This window comes from Lactuca virosa, chromosome 4 (assembly GCF_052849685.1).
Source record: "Lactuca virosa cultivar CGN04683 chromosome 4, Lactuca_virosa_CGN04683_v6, whole genome shotgun sequence".
In the NCBI taxonomy this organism is placed as follows: domain Eukaryota; kingdom Viridiplantae; phylum Streptophyta; class Magnoliopsida; order Asterales; family Asteraceae; genus Lactuca; species Lactuca virosa.
In genome coordinates this window covers 240,696,692-240,706,040 of record NC_136429.1, presented here as the reverse complement: position 1 = coordinate 240,706,040, position 9,349 = coordinate 240,696,692, and the positions used below count along the sequence as shown (strand labels likewise).

The window sequence follows — 9,349 nt, the reverse complement described above, 5'->3', positions numbered from 1 at the left end:
AGATCTGAAGGAAAAAGTTTCAGATCTGAAAGAAAGAAGTATAGATCTTTCATCCAGGAAACATCTCAGGTAAACTGATAACACACATATACACATAGCACATAATCTATATAAAATACTTCATATCTATGTGTAAGATGAAAGTGACTATACACTCACTTGATACGGAGTGATCCGGACAGCACCTCGCTTCTTAAAATAACCTTCTTTGACGAAACCCGGAAGTTTGCTTGAAAACCGGGCTCCGCGCGGGCAGAGTTTCAAACCGAAAAACTCTTTTTCTTGTAGCCTTCGGGATCTCCGGGCTTCCTTCGGGGGCTAGGGGGTTTTCCTAGGCTTTAGGGGGGTTTAGGGATCTTAGAGAGAGAAACTAGTGAGAGAAAGATAGTGGAAAAGAGTGAGGAACTCGGCAGCCTTCGCATCCTTTATATAGGCCAAAGCCTCGGTTGTACGTAGGGCGTACAGATCTTTGGATGCGGGGCGTAGTTCGCATCGTACAATACGTGGCAACGTTTCGGTGGGGCGACGTGGAGGATTGTGGACCGAGGAAAGCAGCTGTACGCGGCACGTACCCGAGCTCGGATGCTGGGCGTACCGAAGGCCAGGTGTCATGATCTGAAGCGAGCCCTGTGATCAGCATTGGACGGCTGTGATTCGGCCACGTCATCATCCTCGCACCAGGTTTCACAAATCCGAGTCTATACTTTAAAAATTCGTAACTCTCGCATACGAGCTCTGTTTTCGACGTTCTTTATATCCACGCATAGGCGGGAACGTACTCTATAACTTTTATTTATACTCCATCGGCTAGTTTTGATTTATTTTAAAAGTTATATTTTTAACAGGCCGGGACAGGATTGGTCCGTTAAAAATTCATAACTTCTTCATCCGACGTCCTTTTTCGTCTGTCTTTTTATCGTTACGCTACTATTAACGAGATCTTCGATTCTCGTTTAGGTTGTGTCGGTTAAAAACCGCTCGATCTAATATTCGAACTTTGGGTTGTAGATTGCTAAGCCGAAACTTCGAAAAATCATAACTTCCTCATACGAAGTCAGATTTGGGCGTTCCTTTTATGCACGCTCTCGGTTTATTGTTTTATACGACTTTCATTTAGATCGCTAAGGCTAAAAGTTGCGCTATCATAAATTCACTTTTTACGTCTCCCGATGTCGTGCCGGTTCCCTCGCGAAACTTTGACGGGTCATAACTTCTTCGTTATAACTCGGATTTCGGCGTTCTTTATATCCCCAGAATCCTTGTTTGGACCACTACAACTTTATGTATCGATATCGGGTTTATTCAAAAATTAAATTTTGACGCTTATTTTTATTATTTATTTATAATAAAATAAAGCACATAAATCACATAATACTCAAATAATTCATCTTTATTACTTCAAAAAGATTTACAATAGTTGACCTAGACTATTACATCATCTACTAATGCTTAGCTCCGAAACACGGGCGTTACAATTGGGCGTACTGGCTCAATAGTTGGTCGCGGATGTGCCCACGTATGTCGGTCGTATGTGGGAGTATGCGGGGCGTACGCTAGGCAGGGACAAACCCTAATGTTTAGGGTTTGTGCCCCATTTAAACAACTTATGTTGCCTTGGTGGTATCTTTTGGTCAGCCTCCACTCCCCTAAACCCTAAGAACGAAACCCGAAGTGCCATTTGTGAATTTTGAGCTTGGAAGTGAGTTTTGTTGGTGTTTTTGGTGATTTGAATGAAGAAGAACACTTGGTGGTTGCTTTGGTGTGGCTTGAGCTTGTAAATCTAGAACCATCATCAACTTTTCAAGCTATTTTAGGTATAAAGCTCTCAACTTGATGAATTATTATGCTAGAACTAATTTAGGGCCTTGTTTATGTATTTTTGGGTCCTTTAAGCTTTGTTTGGGAGCATGGGCTACTCCAGCAACTTGGGATGATAGATCTAGTCTTTTCTGAGGTCCCTTGTTTATAAAAATGATAACTTGATGGGTTTTGTTCAGCCATGCAAGGTTGATGTTTCTCTTAGTGGAGTTAAGATGCTAGATTTGGACCTTGGGGTGTTTTTAGTCATGAAATGGCTTAGAGTCTTCTAATTTTTGGGTTAGGACCTTAATATGATTCTATTTTGTAGATTGGATGATAAGTTCTGAAGTGGTTAAGTCGTTTGGACAACGGTTTGGGATCAGGCCAATACACTCGGTGTACTCCTAGGTACGCTGAGCGTACTGGGTGCATACCCGTTTTCAGATCGATCGCGTATGTCGGGCGTACGATCCTGGTACACTGAGTGTATGCTAGTCTGTGGGTCGATTGAATTGTGAGCTTGGGTTATTTGGGCTATGTTTCGATTGGGCTTGGCCCCTTAACTCCTATGGATCATTTCTGGACTTTGAGCTATTTTTAGACATTGGGCATTCTTAGATTGGGCCATATTGGGCTTTGGGTGCCATTTAGGAATTTGGGCTTTTAGAACAAATAGGTTGGGCCTTGTTTTGGGCTAAGTAGGAAAAAGGGTAAAATGTACTTTTACCCATGATGTTAGACAAGTGATCTAGATTCTTGATTATGGGATAAGACCCAATTATTAATTGGGTATTACTAATGATGTTACCGCGGGGATTTTCTGGAGCAGCAGTCTAAGTTTTATCTGAGATATTCAACAGCTTGAGGTGAGTTTCCTCACTGTGTTCGGCGGGTCGAAGGAACTAATGCTGACCCATGGTTTATTATTATTAGGATGTTAGTTGTCTGCATGACTCTGCATGTATGATATATGTTATGTATACCGGGCGGAGCCCGATGCCAAGAGGAGCCTGATGACTATCTTGTATGCTATTTATCTTTGTGATTTTTGCATGTGTTTATGTGTTTGTATGTATGTCGGGCGGGCCAGATGACAGGTGGGGCCGATTATTTACTGACAAATCTTTTCCAAGCGGGGCACGACGCCGGATGGGGCCCATTATGTTTTTCATATGTATGGTATGTGGTATTTTGGGGAGCTCACTAAGATTCGTGCTTATGGTTTTCAGTTTATGTTTCAGGTACTTCCGGATAGAAAGGGAAGAGCTCGAGGTTATCGCATTGCACACACCATGATTGTTCCGCATTTTATTTGACTCTCATGTATTCGGATCTTTGATTATATTTTGTTTCTATTATGGTACCGTGAACATGTTTTTGAAAGATGCTTTTTATTAAACAAAAAATAAAATTTTTGGTCTTAAATTTTGGGACGTTACAAGTTTGTGCCAAAGCCTTGGTTTGAGGGATTCAGGCATACTCTCGGGTTTGTCTGAACTGAAACTGAGGGTTTGGTAAAATGTTCAAAAAGAAATCTTTTATAAAATATTTTTCTAATAAAAGAAAAGAGGTGTGGTGCATGCAATCGACCCAGCTCAAGTAAGTTTTCCCAAAATACCCACACATGTTTTATGATATGCTTTGATTTGTGAATTCATGAATCGCATGCTAGTAAGGGCTAAATGATATGTGCATAATTAATCATATGTTTAACATATATTTCTATTCATTTTTGGCTAATTATATGCATAATATGGACAAAAGGTACTTAATAATGCTTATATTGTGTTTTCAGTCCAAAAGACATGCTTGGAAGCAGAAAGGAAAAAGGAGAAGCAATTAGCGACCAAAGAATGAAGAAAAAGGGAAAACTACACACTTACTCGGCGAGTCCACGCATGTACTCGGTGAGTTCATTAGAATGTTCCCGAAAGAAAAGTCAAGATTCCTTACCGAACACGGATTTCACACTAGTACTCGGCGAGTCCACGACCTACTCGCTGAGTAGCCCCTGTTTTGTGATAATTATAAATAGCGGGTCTTAATCCGATGGAAGGACTTCTGGAACCTTTGGGGAGAAGCAAGCTGCGATTGAAGAGCCAGAAGAACCCTAGAGAACGAAGATACAACCTAGAATCCAATTCCGAAGAAGATTTGAGGCACATTCTCATCATTCTACTTAATCTATTGTTTCTCAATTATGGTTAGACAATTAGAATTCGTTTTATTGCTGTTAATTACCTCAATCATGAGCTAAAACTCTTAAACTTCTGTTTGGGGATACAAAATTGATATTATGGTTTGATTAATGGTAGGATTAATTAAATATTGGTGATTTTGTTAATTTTAGCTTGTTAAAGAACCTTGTGTGTGAATGATAACTAATTTTCTGTTAATAGGAAGATAATTAAATAGTATGAACATCTTTTAATTATCAACCCCATATGTTTATGTGACCACTTTATCATATGTCTAGGACTCACGAACGTGAAACTAGAATTAATAAGAAAAATTAGGTAAATTCATGTGTGAGCTTGTTTGATGACCATCAACGAGAGGTTAACTAAAGGACCAATTTAGTTAGCTATTACAAGTCTAAATTAACCCGAATAAATAATCTAGTGAATTAAATTAAATTAGACAACTGATCAGTATTTGAGTTAGTTTGTTTTCTAAGGATTATCGTAGCGAACGCAAGGCTAATCACTTGAATCGGTAGCCAATAGAAGAATTAATCCATTGCACTATTACCATAATATCAACCATAGGATCAATTGAGTTGAACTAAACAGAAGTCCCTTTTATTATTAAATTCAGTTAAATCTTTGTTTTTCTAGTTCTTAGCCTAAGTAGTATTAGTAAGTTTCTAGTCTTGTAAAACTAGAGAAAACCCATATTTACTATTTAATTTAGATAAAATTAGTCTTTAGTTTTAATTTACCGTTCCCTGAGTTCGACACTCTACTTACCCAACTATACCACTAAAAGACAGGTTCACTGCCTTTGTGTGCTTAATTTATAACTCAAAAGTAGGATTAAAACCAATGCATTTCAGAAACATCAAGTTTTTGGCGCCGTTGCCGGGGAACGGTTCTAAATTAGCACTAATTTCTATTTTTATCGATCCTTTGTGTGGGATTTATCTTTCACAAAGTTAATTCTGAGGTAATTTAGTAGTTAGTATAGGTTTTGATCAATCCCTGTTTTAATAAATTAAGTAGGAAATTTTTCTGTTTGTACCTTGAACTCGCCGAGTGCACTCGACGAAACTCGGCGAGTCCATCACTGTTCACAGTTTTAGCTTTTATTTTATTTTTGTTCTTTTTATGCGTTTTTCTTGTTTTATTTGCAGTTGTTTCATGACCCGAGGATCTGATACACCTTTGATCCCTCCTCTAGACGACCCGGAATCCGCCCTAAGGAAGAACAAAGGAAAATCCGTTGGAGAATCCGCTTCTTCAAGGAATTCGCCACTAAAGAACCTAAAGTCCGTTTTCAGCAAGAAGAAGAGCAGCAAATCAGGAGCATCCAACGCCTCTTTGACAATCGAAGACCCAACTAAAGAAGACGCCGAGTACGAGACCGAGGAAAAAGAAGACCCTACATTCGGTCACGTTTCCGATTCCGACGACGAATTAGCTATTCTCATGGCTAACATTGATGAAGTCCCCATGGGGGAATGGAAGAAGAGGATACGCGATGATACCGGACCAGGACTTGTACAACCCGCAATCCCCGCTACTGCTACTTTTGAGCTCAAGGGTCACATCATGGCTCTACTTAAGGAGATCCCCTTCACAGGCAAAGACCACGAAGACGCTTACAAACACTTGGACGAAGTCAATGATGTAGCTGATTATTTCAATGTTCCAAATGTGCCTCGGGAAACTCAGCTACTTCGCATGCTTCCGGTTACTTTAAAGGGTGCTGCCAAGGATTGGCTCAAGTCATTGCCCCCAGGATCTATCACTACATGGGCCCAAATGAAAGAAGAGTTCATTGATCAATTCTGCCCGCCATCCAAGATATCCAAGCTAAAGAAAGCCATAGCTAACTTTGAACAATAAGCTGGAGAATCACTATATGAAACGTGGGAGAGGTACAAGAGCCTGCTAAGGAATTGCCCACATCATGACCTCAATAGTCAACAAGAAGTCTCCATCTTCTATGATGGAGTAAATGTTACCACTAGGCAATTACTTGACTCGCAAGGTCCACTCACGAAGAAGGCACCTCCAGTGATAAAGCAACTAATTGAAGAATTCTCTAAGCATTCTAGAGAATACCACAATCCAAGAAATGATGTGATGAGGGGGGCCGCCTATGCAGCTTCAGAAGACTTGTCAGCAGTTATGGCTATGCTAAAAACCATGGATAGGAGGATGGATAAAATGGACCAAACGATACATGCTATTCGGGTGGGTTGCGAAAATTGCAATGGGCCTCACCTTACTAGAGACTGCGATTTGGATGAGAATGGCAACAAAAAGGTGCAAGTTTGTTACTCAAGTGAGGACCGATATGATGAAGATTGGCGTAGACCAAAGAAAGAGTGGCTCCCTTATGACGAGTACAAGAAGGCTAAGGAGGAGAAGTTCAAGCAAAAGGGAAGGGGTTTTTACCAAAAGGAGGAGCCATCACAAGAAAGAAAACCAAGTTTGGAAGAAATGCGTACCAAATTTGTAGTTGCTTCAGAAAAGAGACATAGTGATCATGATGCTGCAATTCAAGAAACAAGGACCATGCTTAGAAACCAGCAAGCATCTATCCACAACATAGAAACGCATCTAGGGCAACTTGCTCAACAAATAAACCAAAGATCACCGGGCGAACTTCCTAGCAAAACCGAAAACAACCCACGAGGCGCGCACATAAACATAGTCACAACAAGAAGTGGGAAAATAATCACTCCTCTAGCCCCTATTCAGAATGAAGCACCCAAAGAATCACAGAAGGAGGAAGCAGAAAATCAAGCAGAAAATCAAAATCTTCAATCTGACAGCTCTACTCGCCGAGTACAGAATATGGACTCGGCGAGTCCACTGCCAAATCCGAACAATCAGACCCCTGAAAAGTTTTACCAGCCGCCATTGCCATACCCTGTCACACCCCGATCCTTGTCGGAATCGATCGAGGCGTGATATATTGTTCAAAGTCTCATGACAACTATGTTATAATATGATTAGATTCAATTAAGTACTAAGTATGCAAACAAGATCCACAACATACAAATACAAATCCAAATACGAACAACATTTATTACATCAAATTTAAATAGTCTTGTGGATTTCTAAGGCACAACCTATTTTTCATCAACTTCATTCTTCAAATCTGCATCATGGGTAAAAACAGGTCAACTACGAGAGTTGGTGAGTAATCTAATTTTAGTAGAAAAAGTTATGAAGTTGAAACCTTTATAATTGGAAATTTGTTTTCTTTTGTAGTCGGCAAACAATTGTATTTGAGATAACGGTTTATAAATCAAAAATTGATTAACAAATGATAACAACAACAATAAGTCCTCACCCTATATATACATATGTATATATATAAAAATATATATAGGATGGAGCATCTAATCATCATACACACTCAACCACGTGCGATCAATCACCTTAGCGTCCCAAGGCGGGGTGGTCAACCCAATAGCGCTATTATTGTCCATAACGTACCTCAAGAATACGGGCATAGTCATGGAGATTAGACTAAAAATGGTAATGCACTACAAGTACATGTAGCATAAACAAACAATAGTTATACAATTAATGATTCACGTATAAATGTCCCAATAATGTCTCAATTGTGATAAAACAATAAAATGAAGTTGGAACATATTAGAACCACATGATACACCCCAAAAGTATTGAAAATTATAAAATATGGGGTAGATTACTCACATTAGTCCCAAAACGAAATGTGTGTGTCGTACGATAGACGATTCGGGTCAAAATGGCGTAGAACCTAATATAATTAATAGTTTTGGTTTAGGAACTGCTAAACGAGAATGGAGTATTAATACAAATAATTAGACACATATTCTTATATTAGATGAATTAACAATAATTCATTTTGATTATAATATTAAGGTATTTATTTGTTAAATGAATTTTAAATTGAATTACTTACTTTGCATAATTAATTTATATTTTCAATTTAGGCCATATTTTAATAATTTCTTATTAAAATAATAACTTGCCCAATTATAATTATTTACAGATTTAAACAATTATTTATATAAAATAATCATTAAAATGCATTTTTACATGCTTAAATACTTAGGAAAATAGTTTTAAATAGTAATCAGTATTGAAAAATTATGAAATTTTTAGGAAATCGTTATTTCATACAATATGAATTACTGTAAAATTTGTATATTTTTCTGAACTGTTTTAGTATTTATTTAATATTTTAATGATTAAACAACACAAAATTCGGGAAAAATAGTAAATGATTCTCAAAAAATCTGTAAAATTAACCATAGTTTTATAACCTGATGTAGAGCTCAGTGTATAAGTTTCAGATATTTGTGACTATGGGAAGTATTTTTTATATATTTCATTATTAATTAATCAATAAAATCATAAATAATAGTAAACAAAAATATAAATGCATGAAACTTCATAAATTATGTTTAATCAATATATTGGTCATCCCAGAATTTTCTCAGAATTTATTGAATGCAAAAAGTATTTTATGTGAATTATGGCCCTACTTTATTGCAATAATTATTGTAATTCAATAAAAATAAGTTATTTTCTGAAAATATCCAGAACTTCTTATTTTATTGATGGGATTCTGAGAAAAATCAGGTTTATGCATAAAATGAGTTTTAGATATTTTGGTGGATTTAATTTGTTTCTTGTATGAATTTGAAACTTTTAACAACATACCTTGATGAATGCTTCAAGAGGGATAAAGATTTGAGTATAATATATTGTTCTTGGCTGGAATATGAGTATTTCTTGGATGAATTTCGAGATTGAGAGTGAGAGAAAGAATAGAGTAGGTTTAAGTGGTGAAGAGAATAATGTGTTGGGAGAAAAATGAAAGGAAAGTGGATGGGAGGTGTGAGTGGGAGACCATGGGAATAATCTTTTTGCTTTTGGTGGTCTTCATAATTTCCCACTAACACAAGCATCTTTTACATAATTAATATAAGAGTTTTATAAAATTTAAAGTAAAGTTTATAAAAATAGAGTTTTATAAAAGATAGGTTATGATTTGATTATAACAATCTACTTTGATTTGATGTTTAATTATAGCATTCAAGTTTGATTCTTTTAATTTAATTAGAGCATTATACTTTGATTTGATTTTAATATGGTATCATAATTTAATTTGATTATAGTTATAACGTTGTACTATACTATGTTGCTATTAACGTCAATTTATATCGTAGTGTATGGGTTTTGATCCTATTAGCGTCAAGTAATCTTGAGTAGGGTTTGAATGAGATTGAGAGAGGTTTCGTTTGTGATCTTTTTGAGTGTCCGGCTTCGCAACGCAAGGTCCATAGACCCCGTTAAGCCATGATTTAGTGTCCTACACC

At 37.1% G+C, this 9,349-nt stretch overlaps 1 non-coding gene across 1 annotated transcript; it reads right to left on the bottom strand.

Moving 5' to 3' along the window:
• Positions 1-5,831: 5,831 nt before the first annotated feature.
• LOC145110307 (small nucleolar RNA R71) lies at positions 5,832-5,938 on the bottom strand. The gene has a single exon (XR_013709690.1). It is a non-coding gene; the product is annotated as a small nucleolar RNA R71 (small nucleolar RNA).
• Between the last annotated feature and the right edge of the window lie 3,411 nt (positions 5,939-9,349).